Here is a 17,594-nt window from a genome sequence, read left to right as displayed (position 1 = left end):
GGGCTTTTGCAGCTGGTGCACCTTGTCTGTGGAATTTTTGTTTGCCTCATTACATTAAGGAGTCATACTCAATTGAGCTGTTTAAAAGTAGATCGAAGACCCACTTCTATTCTCTAGCTTCCAGTGACCTTCATTGATTCTGATGGTTGCCCTACTCTTAGTTGTCATCTTTCTTTTCTCTAACTCGCCGCTGGCTGTATTTCATTTTATTGTACTTTATTTCTGTTTATTTTATTTATATTCATTGTTTGTTTTAATATAAAGAATTTTGGCTACAGAATTACTGATGTTGTTTTATATATGCTCTATAAATAAATTGACATTGACTGTCGCACACAAATTCCACAAGTAACCAGAAAGCAACTGTTGAAAAAATCTATCTATCTATCATTTCTGTTCAACAGAAATTCCTTCAGTGTGGTTTTAATTAGCCCAGTCTCATCATGGAATAGGAGGCAGCTGACAATTTTATTAACTGCAATCCTAACTCTATAAACAGTGCAGACTTTGTAAAGCTTTTCATACTTTGCCCTCCACCACACCTCTTGTTGTATTTTCTGTTACTAGTTGCCAGGTGACTGCAATTCCTAACCATTACCCAAGGCCATTTTAGGCTTAATTGTTTCTCAGTTTAAAATATTCTTGGCAATGACACCTTACTCCATTGTTGAGTTAATTCTTTTTTTTTTCCCATGATCAGCATGATTTTTGTTCTCTTTACCTCCGTTCCTGATTGCACTACAATGTTTCTCATACATGAATTTGCCTTTGTTTTTGGAGTGAGGTGTGAGGATGGTATTTCAGAGGCTGGTATCTTAGAAACATGTTTTCCTTATCTCTGTTTTATGCTCCTCTGGTTGTTTGCTTTACATTATGAAGTAAGCAAATAAACACATGAGTTAGTAGTACTGTTCTTTACCTTCTGCCACAAGGACTGTATACCGACTCAGTTTCTGTCACTCAGTGAAACGACTGGTTGAGCATGGTAATGTATTACAAAATTTGATACATGCTGATGTAATGTGACACATGCCACCTGGTCCTGGCAGTGGAGTGAAATGTTGATCAAAACATACCTGCTTAAAACTGAAAAGGGGTGTGAGGGGCTGAAGCCTTCCCAACAAGCATAATTTGAAAGATAGGAACAATCCATGGACAGGGTGCTAGTCCACTTCAGAGTGAACACACTTACACACTGCCAATGCACCTTACCTATATATGTGTGGGGAACACCTTACAGACTTAGTTGATGACAATATTAACCCAGGCCACCAGGGGAAAGTGTGCTATAACAGTATCTTTCCTTCTTTGATGGGCCAACATCAATGATGTCACTTCTGGGTACCAACCAACTATACCCACCTATTCCTCCCAGAAACCCTGATAGCCGATGATACTGCCATCTTGGGGCAAACTCGACTTTCACATGGAGATAGTCTACGGAATAGCACTTTACCATGTGTTTCCTTTTGTGCCTTTTGTGCACATTTCAGTATACAGGGTTTGCCATTGGTGCCCCAGACCCCCATTACTATTAATTCTGGGAGTCTCTCTTAAAGTGATGCTTTCCAGAAATCACACAATAGAATAGAAGATCACATTAGATATTATAAAAATATCAAAAATGGCAAAGATGTTGAAGAAATGCAGTCTCCTAAGAAACTCTGCCCTTTTGTCTTTTGTACATGTCAGTGAACCAGTTAAGCTTGTCATTGATGTGGGCTTGTAGCAGTACACTACTGGTGCATCCTTGCCCTAGGCAGTGACTGAGCATGAAGGCTTTTTGGTGCGGTGACAAGATTTCAAGAACTAGTTCCATAGTTTTGTTAATTTTAAAATACTCCTCCCACTTACAAATACAGTTCTCCATCAGACTCCTATGAGCTGTCACACCACCCATAGTCTGTATACATTATAAATGAAAAATCATCTGAGAATTTCTGCCAGTGACACAAACTAATGTTATATTTATATTTATAGTTTGAGGTGTACAGATTGATCATAAAAAGTGATAAGATTGTCACAGCCACAGAAAAAAAACCCTCCAATGATCTGCACAAACTGCAGTCTTCTGAACAGATAGCAAGTTATGTGGGTCATTATTGGCTAATCCATCTGCATATCGCTAAAGAACTAAAGGCCAATTAGTCGGTGGTGATCACTGGTGCTTTACAGTGCCTGGAAACTTGTTCAAGTCACAGCCTGTATGGATTTTTTTTTTAATTCTGCACATGTGTACATTGGTGTTTCATCCAAGTATTCCAGTTTTATACCTAAAATGGGCATGCTAATCTAATTGGTGGCTTTAAACAATCCAGATAATGACTGATTCATTAATTGTGCCTGATGCTGTTAGAATAAGCTACTATAATTTGGAATATTGCAATCCTAAGCAGCACAAAGTGCTTTTTACTAACATAGTAAAATTAGACAGAAAAAACATGATATGAAGCAGCTGATTAGTTTGTTTTACATACATCAAAGAAAATGTATTGATAGATAATTTTAATTTGGCGCCTGGTTTCTCAGGTTTCATTCTAAATGTTTTAAGTTTCAATACAGTCAAAACAGAACTAGGCCTACTTTGCTTGGACCTTCAAGCTCCATTAATTGTATAGTGCAGGAGTTCTCAGTGTTGTCTTTAGTGCTCTTATGCTGCTATTGCAAACTTTCCTTTTAAAAGAACATTATTTAAATATTTTGCAGACCAATGATAATCAGTAATTGTGAATCATCAGCTCTTTGTCTTCTAATTCCCTTCCAAATATTATATTTAAACAGATTCTACATAACTAGCCTAATAGGATCAAATTTTTAGATGACCTATTACAGGTGTTAACACCATTGTAACGAAATTCAGGGTGTCCATAAAAATATTTCATTAAAATGGAAATTTCGCTATAACAAATATGGGGAAAATACGTATACTGTTGTGACCAGGGCCACCAACGATTCTTCATCTCTAATAGCAGCAGCACAAGGATTGCTCTGTAACTGCTCTGTCTGACAAGCAGTGAACCATGAGCAAACAATTGATTGCTCTCTGCAGGATCAGGCTTACTTTGTAATATGCTTATCACACAATGTTTAGAACATTTAACAATGGGCTTTATCCTGCTCTTCATTGCACTCTCCTGGTCTGCCACAGCAGTGATTCTGAGTCGCAGGTGTTCTAATCTGATGAAAGGAGCTAAAGCAGGACGAACATCCGTGCTGCAGATTCTAACAGCACCCATTCTGAATGAAGTCTTGAAACTGTACCTGCTTTATGTACAAATTAATAAAGAACCTGTATTTTCCTTGGAAACCTGAACTAACCTTCCTGTCCCTTGTGTAACTCTGTGACCCAAGCTTCACAATCCCTGTATAAAAAAACAGTGCTTCTTAAACTGCAAAAAATATTTTATGTAAAAATGAGACGTTATGTGTAACTTTTTTTTTCGTTGTAAACTGACTTTGTTCATTGCAAAGAAAACTTTGAGAAGTGCTATGAAACTTGAACAGAATTCAGCTGTGTATGATGTCATTCCTACGTGGTTGTTGGGCCTTGCTGAGACTGCCCAAGACCGGAGATTTTACAAAAGACTGTCACTTTCTTTTGGTCTGTATTTTTTGTATCACATTATTATCTTCGGTGGCCATTTATGGTCGAATACATTAGTTATGCTCAGATTTACATTTCGTTAAAAGGAAATCTGTTAAACATGATATTATATGAACACTTTGGTCTAACAAGAAAAAATGTGACATTAAGTATTTTGTGCATCACATTATCATCTTTCGTGGCCTATTTTGGTAGATGAGACATTCATTATACCCATCCAACTATAATTCAACCCACTATATCTTAACTATAGGGTCATGGGGGGGTCCCAGGCAGGGCGCCAGTCCACCGCAGGGCACACACACACACACCAATCACACACTAGGGACAATTAAGGATTGCCAATCCACCTAACCTGCATGTCTTTGGACTGTGGGAGGAAACTGGAGCACCTGGAGGAAACCCACGCAGACACGGGGAAAACATGCAAACTCCACAAACCCAGGTCTCATAACTGCAAGGTAGCAGAGCTACCACTGCACCACCGTGCTGCCCCACATTCATTATACTGAAATTTAAATTTCATTAAAACGAAATTAATGAAACATGATGTTGTATGAACAAAAAATATTCGTTATTCTGAAAATTCCATTACTTCAGTATTCGCTATAACAGGATTTGACCTGCAGTACCATTGTGATTTTTGTCTTATTGTTAATTGGTAGCTGAAGTTTGAAGACAAGAAATAACTGAAAAATGTGAATGCAGCTTTTTAGGAGTAAAAGAAAAAATTAAGGATCAATTTCAGTCAACTGCTCAGCACCAAAGTAAGGATGTTAAGCCAAAACAATGTACTTCACAATATTAGCTGAGTGGGACCTACCACATGGCGCTGAATCTGGTTTTCTGGCAGGCAGTGTGTTTGCTATTTTTCTTACATCCCTTAGACAGACAGTAGACTTTAAAGGCTGCAATTGAATCTGCACCCAGCCATACGACCCTGAGCATGTCACAAATCCAAAGACTCTCATAAAAAAAACTTATACTGAATTTGTAAAGTGCTCTGGATAGTATAAGTGATACACAATGAATTTTTCTTTTTTGTTACTTTTATATTGATCTTGGTATCTTTGGTGTTCATCTCATGCATTAAATCTTTTGGGTTCTTTAGCAATTTTCTTGGCCTACTGAAATTAAAATGTGAAGGAGTAAGTGATTAGTATTGTGTCTCTAGAAAAATAAATGAACAAATTAAAGGATGGAAGATATTAAGGACAGAAATTAATAATATTATTGGAGAACAAGGTAGCACAGTGGTAGCACTGCTGTTTTGCAGTGAAGGAGTCCTCCAGATTCCACACACATGTAGATTAGGTGGAATGACATTGCCAAAGTGGCCTGTGTGTGTGTTTCCCCTGCGATGGACTGTCCCCCCATTCCAGGATTTTTCCAGACTTGCATCCAATGCTTGCTGGAATAGGCTCCACCTGCCCTGGATAAACAGATTAGGAAGAGGGATGAATGGCTACCTATAACAACTTCTTGTTACTTGATTGTATGCCACACATCAGCTTAATAATCTCTCTCACTCAAGCACAGAAATACAGTATATTATCAGTCTAGCAGAAGCATGCAATCTTTGTGCCATAAAGAAATATAGCGAAAGGAATATAAGCAGCCATAAGTGTGACATTTTCAGTTATTATTGTCTTCAGAATAGATACAGAAACTCACATATGGGCATTAATATCAAATAATACCAATAATGGCCCTTGATGGTGATGTTCAGAGGTGAATCCATGTCCCTGGGGTCAAGTACCTTTTTCCCTTTTCGCAGGCTACAGTGAGGACTGTCTCACTGGGGCTAACACATTGCAATGGAAGAAGACAAATGGAGTAAGTTAGTGAAGTGATGCACGCAGCCTTTTAAAATGGCTAAATCACACAACAATGGTTTGCTTTTTTACCTTCTTAACACAACACAGATACACTGTTTTGCAATACTGTATGTATGTAATCTCAGGACATGCAATACAAGACTTAATAATGTCTTTAGTATGAAAAATGGATGTAATCAGTAGGTTTTAAGGTTTTTCTTTAAAATGGGAATCTGCTATCCTTCACCTCCATTTTAAAGCACAAGAGTGGGTTAGTTACTTTATAAAATTGACTTTTAAATCTCTGAAACTTGATTTAATTAAAGTTGTGTGTAAGATATTACATGTAAAAATCCCTTGATTACAACATATATAGAGCATGGTGCATGTATTTTAGTAATTTAGAAAATGGTGTGCACACAGCTTATTCGTTTTTATACTAGGAGATGAAAATCTTTCTTTAGGGATAAACCCAAATGAAAAATGACATTAAACAGGCAGGGGCCAAAATGCTAAGTAAAAGCTCAAGTGACAAAGTTCAAAACTTAAAGTCCAAAAATAAATTTTAGCCCATTTCCTATCTAAATCTATCAAACAGAAAGTTTTTTGGTAGGATCCAATGCCAGGTTATTGAACTGACAGCACTGCCACCTTTTATTACAGACTAGCAGCATATCCACACTTCGCAGCAGAGAAGTAGTGTGTTAAAGAAGTTATGAAAAAGAAAAGGAAAAATTTTAAAAATAACGTAACATGATTGACAATGTAATTGTTTTGTCATTGTCATGAGTGTTGCTGGCATATATATATATATATATATACACATACATGTGTACATATATACACACACATATACTATGGGGTGCCAAACAGGCAGATACATTGATTTTCTGAATATATAAAGTTGGCGTCAAAATATATAAAGTCAAAACTTGAATATATAAAGTTACTGTCGGAATATATAAAGTCAAAACCTGAATATATAAAGTCAGCGTCAGAATTTATAAAGTCATTCCTGATTATATAAAGTCAAAGTCAAAATATATTGATTGAAACGACTCTGAACTGAACTAAGTTAACAAAAACGTATTCAGAAAAATAAATTAAAAAAACACTGTTCGGTTAATGTTTTGAAAATCATGCATGTGCCCTGCCCAGGATTGGTTCCTGCCTTGCGCCCAGTGTTGGCTGGGATTGGCTCCAGCAGACCCCTGTGACCCTGTGGTCGGATTCAACGGGTTGGGAAATGGATGGATATTCCAGCGCTGACTTTGTATATTCCGACGCTGACTTTATATATTAAGATTTGACTTTATATATTCCAGCGCTGACTTTATATATTCCGACACTGACTTTGTATATTCAAGTTTTGACTTTATATATTCGGGAATGACTTTATATATACAAGTTTTGACTTTATATAGTTAAATTTAGTCATCATTGCATAACTTTTTCTTTACCATAGAAATTTAAAGACTACATTCAACTTCCATTCCTACCAAAGATATTTCTGGCGACTAAATAGAACCTACTTATATCCAAATTCGAGCTATTGAGCTGTCGGCTGCCTGCCTGAATAAGTCACCCGCTTCGCTCTTACTTTTTTACCGTTCATTTAATCATGGCTAGTGGCGGAAAATGTATAAAATGGAAGGAGGATTACACTGAGCATGGCTTTACCAAAACATTTATTGATGGCGAATCGATTATTCATAAAGCTTCAATTGGTGATCTGTTTTTCTGTGTTAACCTCATATTTTTTCATACTTCTTCTCAAACCAAGGGGGTGCGAGGGTAAAATGAATCGGGAAGTGCTGAACAATGTAATCGGTGTACCAGGAAATCATGCATTGACAGAAGTTCCCCTTTGCTTGTAATGCAAAGTGTGATTAAATGCATTATTTTTTAACGCGTTATGGAGTACATATGAAGCTTCTCAGCTGTGCTTGTGCTAAGAAAAGGAAACATTTTAAAAATAACGTAACACGATTGTCAATGTTACCTTTTGTAAGTAATGCCTGGAGGATTCAGTGTGGAGAAACTCTAGAGACAGCGTGTGTATTAACTTGTGGATTTTTCTGTGAGTATTTGGTAGCAGCGTCACAAAGTCACTTCCGTAACACTGCGTTAGCTGTGGAGCTCAGTTCAGATCGAAATGAGGTGAATGGGAGGGGAGATGATGACGTCACTCCCCCACCCGCCTTAACTGTCAATCCCCCACAAACACAGTCTCTCGGAATTTGCATAAGCACAGCCCTTCACCTGCAATTTTAACTTAGTTACAAAGTGATCAAAACTCGCTTTATATCCTGCGTCCTCTCATTAAACTTGTATCCCGCATTACCCGTGGGCATGACAAACGCCAGCGGCAGCCTGTCTATGAACTTAATTTAAAGTTTAGGTTTACACCTTGCATTGTTTCCGAAATAGCAGCACTCATGAATATGGTTGTATATGTCACTCGCTCGCTTCTTATTGTTTCGCTGCCTTCTCAATTATATAATGCATGTTTTCTTCAGTGCTTTTTGGAGCTGTTCCTGATTTTCTACGTACTGCGTTGACAGTCAGTTCACGTGATTACACACGAAACTCCGCCTCCCATGGCTTTTGAGCTCAACTCCATTACAGTATATGGAGAAAAATAGCTACCAGTTATGACCATTATGTGTAGAATTTCGAAATGAAACCTGCCCAACTTTTGTAAGGAAGCTTTAAGGAATGAGCCTGCCTAATTTCAGCCTTCTACCTACACGGGAAGTTGGAGAATTAGTGATGAGTCAGTAAGTGAGTCAGTGAGGGCTTTACCTTTTATTAGTATAGATCTCAAGGATGGCTAGTAATGTGACATGCAGAAGACATCATTGCCACCCACAGCACGGCCATGTTTGTGAGAAAATGTGCAAAACGGCAACATTTGTGCAAATTTGACTAGTGAAGAGCAAACCCCTATGTGAAAACACAGACATCTTTGGGAATTTTGGCAGACTATGAAATTCATTGAAATCAATGAGGAAGGAGAAATGAACTCATTTTGAGTAGATTATTATGATTCAAAGGTCTTTTAAATACCCCTAAGGGATACAGAATTGTCTGCCAACTATGCTGGAGCAATTATTAAGAGCATAAATGTGTCCTGAGATGTGAGGCTGCAGTGCTAACCACTGTACCACTGTGCCTTCCTGAGATAAAAATTTACTCCAAGTCTGCAATACTCCGAGTCTTCTAGCTCTCTTTGCTTCTTCTAAGCTCCTATCACTATGACTAACAAACACCCACAGAGACTGTGTTATAAAGAATCAGTGGTATATACTTATAGGGGTTGTCCATGTCACTACCCGATCTGTACTATGTAGAAAAGAAACAGCGAAGACACAATGTAGAGTAGATCTATGTGGAAAAACAAAGTATTTTCATAATATTCTCATTACAGTTGTCTTCTGTGCACTCTTTGTGCAAATTGAAGTGATGGTGAGACAATTCTTTAAAATTTGCAGGGGAATTTTATTTACACATGGATCTTACATTCACAGCATCCATGCTCCATGTTGATCTCCCAACAGAATACACCAAGGTCCCTTTTCAAAGTGCTTTCATTATGACAGGTGTCTACAAAATCCATCCATCCATCCATTATCTAACCCGTTATATCCTAATTACAGGGTCATGGGGGTCTGCTGGAGCCAATCCCAGCCAACACAGGGCAAAAGGCAGGAAACAAACCCTAGGCAGGGCAACAGCCCACCACAGGGCACACACACACCAAGCACATATTAGGGACAATTTAGAATCACCAATGCACCTAACCTGCAAGTCTTTGGACTGTGGGAGGAAGCCAGAGTATCCAGGGGAAACCCACACAGACACAGGGAGAACATGCAAACTCCATGCAGGGAGGACCTGGGAAGTGAACCCAGGTCACCTAACATGCTGCGTGTCTACAAAATCCCTGGTAAAAATAATGAATTCTAACAACATAACTTAAAAGAAAACTATATATACATATATTCATAAAATCCTGTTTGTATTCATATTTTGTTGACACATATATATTAAATCCATTTCCTTAAAAATAATAACAGAACAAAATCAACATAGAATGTCCAGTAATGTCCTTGGCATGTATTACCAAATACTGCAAAATACAAATATCAGTACAGTGATACCTTGGTATACGTTCACTTTGGAATAAGTCCAACTTGGTATACATCCTATTTGGACATGAAAATTTTTGCTTGGTATATGACCTTTGTTTGGAATACGACTCACGGGCTACCCTTGTTTACCTCTCTTGAGACAAAGCCACGACTGCCCATGAGCGTCAGTACGGCAGTTGCAAGCATTCAGTGAACAACCCATGTGCTACCTGTTGCATATGATTGTTCACTGAATCTTTTGTCCATTGCTTTATGTTCAGGTGTTGATTGGTACGGTCTGTGTCTTTTGAAACATATGACTGCCAGTGGGATGGGTGTGGTTTAGAAGGCACACTGTATGGAGAGTTGGTTAAACATGGTTCAAAATAAACAACATTCGAAACGTTATTCTGAGTGTGTCACTACTTCAGTCTAGAGCAGGCATGTCAAACTCACTACCATTGGAGGGCCACTTCGGCTGCCATACGTGCGTCAGCGGGCCGCACTGTAACAAATACTATTATACAAAGTTACTTTAGCTTTCTTTCCAATACTGAAAACTTTAAAAAATGTAACACTTAAAGTTTAAAGTTTAAAGAAAATCAATTTATTTCCATACAATCTACGTACAACAGCATACAATTAGAGTCTTAGCCTCTTAGCTAAGTCATTATATTATTATATTCATTATATCATATTCAAGGTTTATATAGTAGTCTTACAGTGTGCGATTTATTTCTTTTGTCCCGACACTTGGCATCTCTTGTTAGTAACCAGTTTGTCAATATCAGGCTTGAAATCTTGTGCAGTTTATGAGGGATGAAAGGTGCTCGGCAGTAAGTCTTGAGGGATGTGGGTTTTGGTAGCTTTCATTAACAAAAACAATTGCTCACAAAGGTAAGTGCTTCCAAACATAGCCAGTACTCTCGATGCCAACTTATGGATCTGCACATACGAGGGTGGCAGGTAAGCATACAAGCCTGGCACATCAACTTTGTTGTATTTTGCCATCAGAATAGAATCTGACTGCAGTTCAATCAACTCCATTTGGATATTCTCAGGCGCATTCTCAACATTGTAAGAGTATGGTGACGTAAACAGCACAAAGTCCTGTTCGTGTGAACTGAAATCATGAACACGGTCACTGAATTCATTGCTCAGTAATACATGTTGGAAAACAAATCCTCCAAAAATCTAATTTTACTTTACTAAGTTTACTTCAAAGTTAATATTGTAAAATAAGCTGATATGCAAAAAGCCCCCTGACCTACACTAATTATACAAACTCAAAATCACAAAAATCTGTTAACAAACAACTCCCCAACTTCTCGCGTCCACTTCAGATCTTCAGCTGTAGTTTGCACTAACTGTTCGTTACAATACTAGCACAAAATTACATAAAACTAGAGCAAAAAAAAAAACGTGAAAATATGCGAGCTATTACTACTCGTGATGGTCAGTTCTGCCCAGTGGCCAGTCTCAGCAGCCCAGCCAGTAGTGTAGCCCAGTGGTCCGCAACCTGTTTGACACCAAGGACCACTTTACTAGAAACAAATTTTTCCAGGGACGGGTGGGTTGTTAGTGGTTGGAGGTTGTGGGGTGATTATGGGAGGGTTTGTAGGGCAGTTTTATACACAATTTACATTACATTTCTATTATTATTAAGTTATAATATGGTAATAGAAATTATACAGCTTACCATAATGCAGAATCAGTGAGAGCCCTGAGCTTGTTTTCCTGCAACCAGACGATCCCATCTGGGGAGGATGGAAGACAGTGACACGCGAAGTGTGTTGCTTATGTTCAGTATACTCTTAATCTTGATTTGGTTGCTGTCACTGCAGACAACGTGCATCACAAAGATAGGATGTTGGAAATGGAAGCAGCTTCAATAGCTTGTTTTGCGTTAGTTTAATCTTCTCCTATCTACAAGTTACGCTGACGAGAATTTTTCTCAGCATTTCCTTGCGATAATACACTTTCAGGGTGCGAATGATGCCCAAATCCAATGGCTGAAGCACTGCCGTGCAATTGGTTGGGAGGAATTCAACGTGAACATTATCTAAATGCAGAAGCATGTTGTGGTCAGCACAGTTATCCTTTTCTTCTTCTTCATATTGTGAGGTTTCTGAACTTTTGGGATCTGTGATCCACCCCACCCAACGGGAACGACACGCTGAAGTGCGTCCCGAAACGCTATTGCCACATGTGAGATTGTTTGTCCGGGTCCCAAGAGAGTTTAAAAAACTCATATTTTCTTGAATGAGGTGCCACATTAATAGGAATGTTTCTTGAACAAGCATCGCTGCAACCACATAAAAACGGCTTTTTCGGCGTCTTCAAATGCAGCAGTTTGCATATGTTTGCAACCCGAGATTTTTCTTATTTTTTGGGTATAGCAAGTATGCAGTTTCTATAGAAGGGTGACAATGAGTTAAATTCCAATGGATGTTTTTCAAATGTTGACGAGCAATAAGGAAAAGGTATCACTTAAAACTACACAAAACAAAAACAGCAGAAAAACAGTACGAGGAATGTTCAAAGAAAGAACATTTTTTACAGTGTTTCTGTTTGGGGATCGTTGTGCAAATGTCCACAACTGAGCTGTGACCACAGAACTAACTGCTCTGTGGATGATTCATTCAAGCATTTCACGGTCACCTCGTTGTAATGAAAGTATCTGCTGCTGAATGTACTTCATAGTAACGAGATTTCTGTGGACTCGTGTCATATGGGGAAACTGTCAGAAACATAAAAATACAGTACTTCGTTGTAATACTCTCTCACCACGGTCTCTCCTCTGTCTGCGCCGCTACAAAGCCCCGTCCGCCTAGCGTTCTGAAAATTGTCCTTAATGAAGGGGGCAGCCTTTTTGCTGTAGCCCTTCACTGAGTGAGTCTCCGTTGCTGGCAGTTCTTTCGCGGCTCGGTAGTGGGCTGAGACCACAGCCTAGCACTTCAGTTGCGACTTTACGGCTGCAACTATACTAGCAGATGACGTTTCCGGTACCATAATGCCATGGGAAAACGTGCTTTTGTCAGAAGCCAGAAGTAAGAAAAGTCAATAAGTAACGCCGAAGATGCAGAATAATTCAATCGCAAACGATAGTAATCATTTTGTACAAGTTTAGTCCTAACTAGGATCTGTCATGCGGGCCGCACAGATTTGTTTGACATGCCTGGGCTAGAGAACACTACACTATCCTTGTTTACCTCTCGAGACAATGCCATGACTGCCCACGAGCGTCGGTACGCCAGATGCTAGCATTCAGTGAACAACCTGCGCTATAACTCTATGTGCATTTTCACGTGATTTTGTGTTTTTTCAAATAAAATTTGAATTGACTGTTGAAAAGTATGAAGATGGCATGCGTATCTACGATTGCCAAAAACAAAGACGTTATTAAAAAGTAAAGTGAGGTTACATTTTTATTTATTTCATCTAATTGCTTTTGTATTTATGTATTTTAGTATTAAGCAGTGTTTAAATTATTTTATACAACCCTATCAGTGTATAATATGCCAATAACAATAGGATTTTTTTTCATGGGAACAGATTAATCATTTTCCCTTTATTTCTTACAGAAAAAATTTGTTTGGTATACGTCCTGTTTGGTATAAGTCCAAGGATCTGGAAAGAATTAAGGACATATACCGAGGTACCACTGTACTCTAATCATTGCCTGTCAATATGAACAACAATGAAAAGAAACCAGAAGCGATGCAAAATAACATCACCATGTATATCCTATGGAGAAAATACTCATTAAGTAATGTCTAACACATTCCAAAAAACATAAGAACATTTGCAAATTTTTTTTAATAGGACAGCAATCCACCTATACCCTTTACAGTTCACAGGTCAAGGACCATTCATGGATTGACCTCTTGTCCAGACCTGGCACAATATGAAGGTAAATGCGATCTTGAGCTAGACAATGACTTGGTGGTGTGTGTATCAGGTACTGTAAATGTGGTGTGTTTTCAGGTGTGCAAGTTTCAAGTGATTCTGGTGTGTTATATTGGATGTGTATTGTTGTAATTGAGTGTCTCATCATTCATCAGGTTAAATGTCTGCAGTGTTGACTAAGTTATTTAAACTGAGATTTTCCTTAGTGCTCTGGATATGCCTGCAATTGTGGCGATATACCTATCTGTCTCAAGTGCGGAGGATGTACGATCAAATAGTTCAAGCTGATTAGATGACAACTGCTGGTTTCCAATGTCCCTGCTCTTGGAGTTTGACAGTTTCTCCAGTGTTAAAAGTTGTGGCCGTGGCTTGGATGATCTATCGTTGTCTTTGGCTTCTCCTCATGAATCCTTCCTTATGGCTAACAGTTTGTGCTTGTAACTGGCTGTTTGTTGTTGGCAGAATTGAGTGAAGTTGTTGGCTCATCAACAACTGTACTGTGTACTTAAAGTTGTCCACTGGCATGTTACAAATTTCACGTAGACTGAGATGTGGGTCTTTATCATCTACATAAGTTTTTTCCAAAAATGCTTCTGCTGTTGGCACAGCTCTTTCAGCAATATCATTACTCTGTGGGTAGTTTGGACTTGAGGTGATGTGTGTGAATTCCTGTGACTTGGCAAATGACTCAAACTCCTTTGTTGTGTATTAGAGTCCATGGACTGATATTAATGCCTCTGCAGTGCCATGTCTGGCAAAGGCTACTTTGAGCTTGTGTATTACAGCTGCTGATGTAGTAATGTGAATTCAAAGTATCTACTATAGTAGTTAATAGTCACAAGATCATTTCCATTGTTCCATGTGAATATGTCTGTACCTGCAACTTGCTATGGCCTGTCTGAGGTATCATGGGCTCTTTGGTGTACAATGGATGACATTCCGAACAGATCTGAAACTTTGCCACAATTTCCTCTATTTGCTTTGACATTCCAGGCGAGAACATGGTATCACATGTTCTTGTTAGACTTTTTCTTTGCCCATGTGACTTGCATAGATCTTCCTCTTCGTCTGTTCTCTGAGACTTGTAGGAATGACAATTTTTCTACCTTAAAGGCAATTCCATTTATTTCAGACAACTCATTTAGGTGATTCCGGGCCTGCAAGATGCTCTGAGGGCATTTCTCCTCTCCTCAGGCCATCCTTTGTGAATGCCGTTCATCTTTCCCTGTTTGAGCATGGATCACCTGTTATCTGGCATCACTCACCAGCAAACTGCTGAAAACTGTGTGGACGTGTACATCCTTCCCTTCCCTTAGGCTGTCACGAGAGGTAGCTGACTGTCTTGAGAGTGTGTCGATGACAGGAATGTCTTTTCCTGGTTGGTGAAGAATCTAGAAGTCAAATCTTTGCAGTTGAAAAAATCATTCTCTGCAGGCTTGGTGGAGCTGCAACTATTGGTTTTCTTAAGATCAACTCCAGTGGCTTGTGCTCTGATTCCACACAAACTTGATGGCCATACGAATACTGGTGGAACGCTTAAGCTTAAACAGAATTGCGTACATTTTTTTTTCCGTCTGGGCAAAAGTTATCTCACTGACTCTGAGTGACTTGGAATCATAGCTGACAGGTCTACCTTCTTGTAGCAGTATGGCACCAAACCCATCTTTTGATGTATTTACCTATCAGCAGAGTTAATTATCAGGACTGAATTAAGCAAGAACTGATCCTGGATCTCTAATAATGATGTCTTTCATTTTCTGAAATACTGCATCATGCTGCTTAACCCAGAAAAACTTGCTTGACTGCTTCAGGAGATGACGCATAGACACTGACTTCAGACAGATGTGCAAACTTGGCTAGGTAATTTGCCATGCCTAGCACTGTCTCCAGTTCTGCCCAGTTGTTTGATGGCTACATCATCTTGATGGCAGAGATTTTTCTGGGCATATTCCTCGTGGGTCACACCATAGCTGAAGATGCCACCCACAATAGCAACCACTCCTCTGAGACCTTGGTATGTCTTGTCAATTTTCCTCTGAAATTCATCCTGGGCTGAGATAAGGCCCAATGGTAAGTATAGAAAACAGTAGCACCCAAAACAGGGTTTTAAATGCCATGAGCATAGAATATTCTTCTTTGAGCTTATAGCCCAGCATCCCAAGCAGGCTGTGATGTGATGCCCTCTATTGATGGCAGAGGGTATTGAAACCCTTTTAAAAGTTTTGTTTAAGTGTCTAGGGTCAAGATAAACTCTGAGCTTGCCTGTACTCAGTTTCTCAATGACCGCCAATGCATTCATCTGTGTATTTGGTTGTCACTTTGCCAACGATTCTTAAGTTCTCCATGTTCAGCAGCTCTTCCTTTAGCTGACTTCGCAGGACAATGGGAATCTTTTTCAGTGACTACACTACTGGAATTGCTGCAGGGTCAAGGTGAATACTCCCCAGGGAACAGTCCAATGCTTTTGAAAACATCAGCAAACTCTTCTTTTATTGACTGTACGTCTGCTGGTAACCTTAATCAAATCTAAATCTAGACATGCTTTTAGGTCTAACACTGGAGCCGTCTGTGTCTCTATAACACATACACGTACCTCTTACTATAAACTGCTCTCCAGTAGGCTACAGTACTCACTCACAGGGATTACAGTAGCTTGTGGACCATTGTCTAATTTAAATTAAAGTTTTATACCTTGCCTTCCCATTGCTATGTCTGCAAAGGCTTGTTTGGTTTCAAAGAGGTATTCTTTTCTTACTGCATCAATCAACACCTTGTCTGCTTCTTTGTCTGATGCATCACACACTGAATGAATGGGTTTGCCTTTTCCAGTCCTGCAAACTTTAGTGAAGTGGTTGAGTTTCCCACATTTTTTTACACTGTCTTCCTTTATCTGGGCATTCACTTCTGTGTATTTTGTTTTCCAAGTAGCTTCTGATTACGCTTGTCTGCGTCACTCACTTCATACTTTTTAACTGCTTTTTCCATTGTGGAATGTGTTTTTTGGCAGTGCTCATTGGAGCCACTTAGAATGCCTGCATTGAAGGTTCTCACCTGTGCTTGTCTCGTGCGATCTTGCAATGTTCATGGCTTTGCTTAATATTAGCTCAGATCCAGCGCTTAAAAGTTTATCTCACACTTTTGCAGAATTTGTGCCAAACACTATTCTGTCCCCATTTCACCTTATTTTGCATAAGCACAGTCTTTTACCAGCAATTTTAACTGTTTCAAAAATTATTCAAGTCTCTTTTATCCCCTGCGTCTTCTCATTAAACTTGTATCTTGCAAATATTGTGTTTCTCTTAGGCATGACATACTCCGCAAAATGGTCATAATAACTGTTTAGTACCTTAGCTTCCTCCTGAGCGAGAGTCGATGTGTTGAAAATGTCTCTCCATTTTTTCCCCAGTCCATAGAAACTGATAGCTGCATTGCTCACTCCCATCTTTGCCTTTTAGCGGTCTATTAAACAAGAGCTTCACCTGTTGTTGAAACGTTTTCCATTCTTTCATCAGCTTAACTGAATCCCAGTCAATTCATGATGAGGGCTGTCCTCTGCTCTGACACCATATCTTGTTTGCAGGCCTTGTGCGAAATTAAGTGATGGCAAGAAGATTCTTTTAAATATGCAGGGGAACTTAATTTCGCAAATATCTTACATCCATGGCATCCATGATCCATGTTGATCTCCAAACAGAACACACTGAGGTCCCTTTCCATGGTGCTTTCATTATGACATAGGTGCCTACAAAAATGCCTGATAACAATAATAAATTCCAATTACATAACTTAAAAGAAAACTATATATATATGTATTACTGTAGTAGTAGGGTGTTACACTGTGTTAGCCATTATGGATGCAATGAGAAGTCAAGCAAAATGACACCTTTTATTGGCTAACTAAAAAGATTACAATATACAACTCAGGCATCTTGCTTGAAAAAGGTGCCTGAGCTGCCTTGAAAGCTTGCATGATGTAATCTTTTTAGTTAGCCAATTAAAGGTGTCCTTTTTGCTTCACTTCTTTTTGCATATATGTATTAACTAGCAAAATACCCGCGCTTCGCAGCGGAGAAGTAGTGTGTTAAAGAAGTAATGAAAAAGAAAAGAAAACATTTTAATAATAATGTAACA

This window comes from Polypterus senegalus, chromosome 5 (assembly GCF_016835505.1).
Source record: "Polypterus senegalus isolate Bchr_013 chromosome 5, ASM1683550v1, whole genome shotgun sequence".
In the NCBI taxonomy this organism is placed as follows: Eukaryota; Metazoa; Chordata; class Cladistia; order Polypteriformes; family Polypteridae; genus Polypterus; species Polypterus senegalus.
This window is presented reverse-complemented; position numbering follows the sequence as displayed.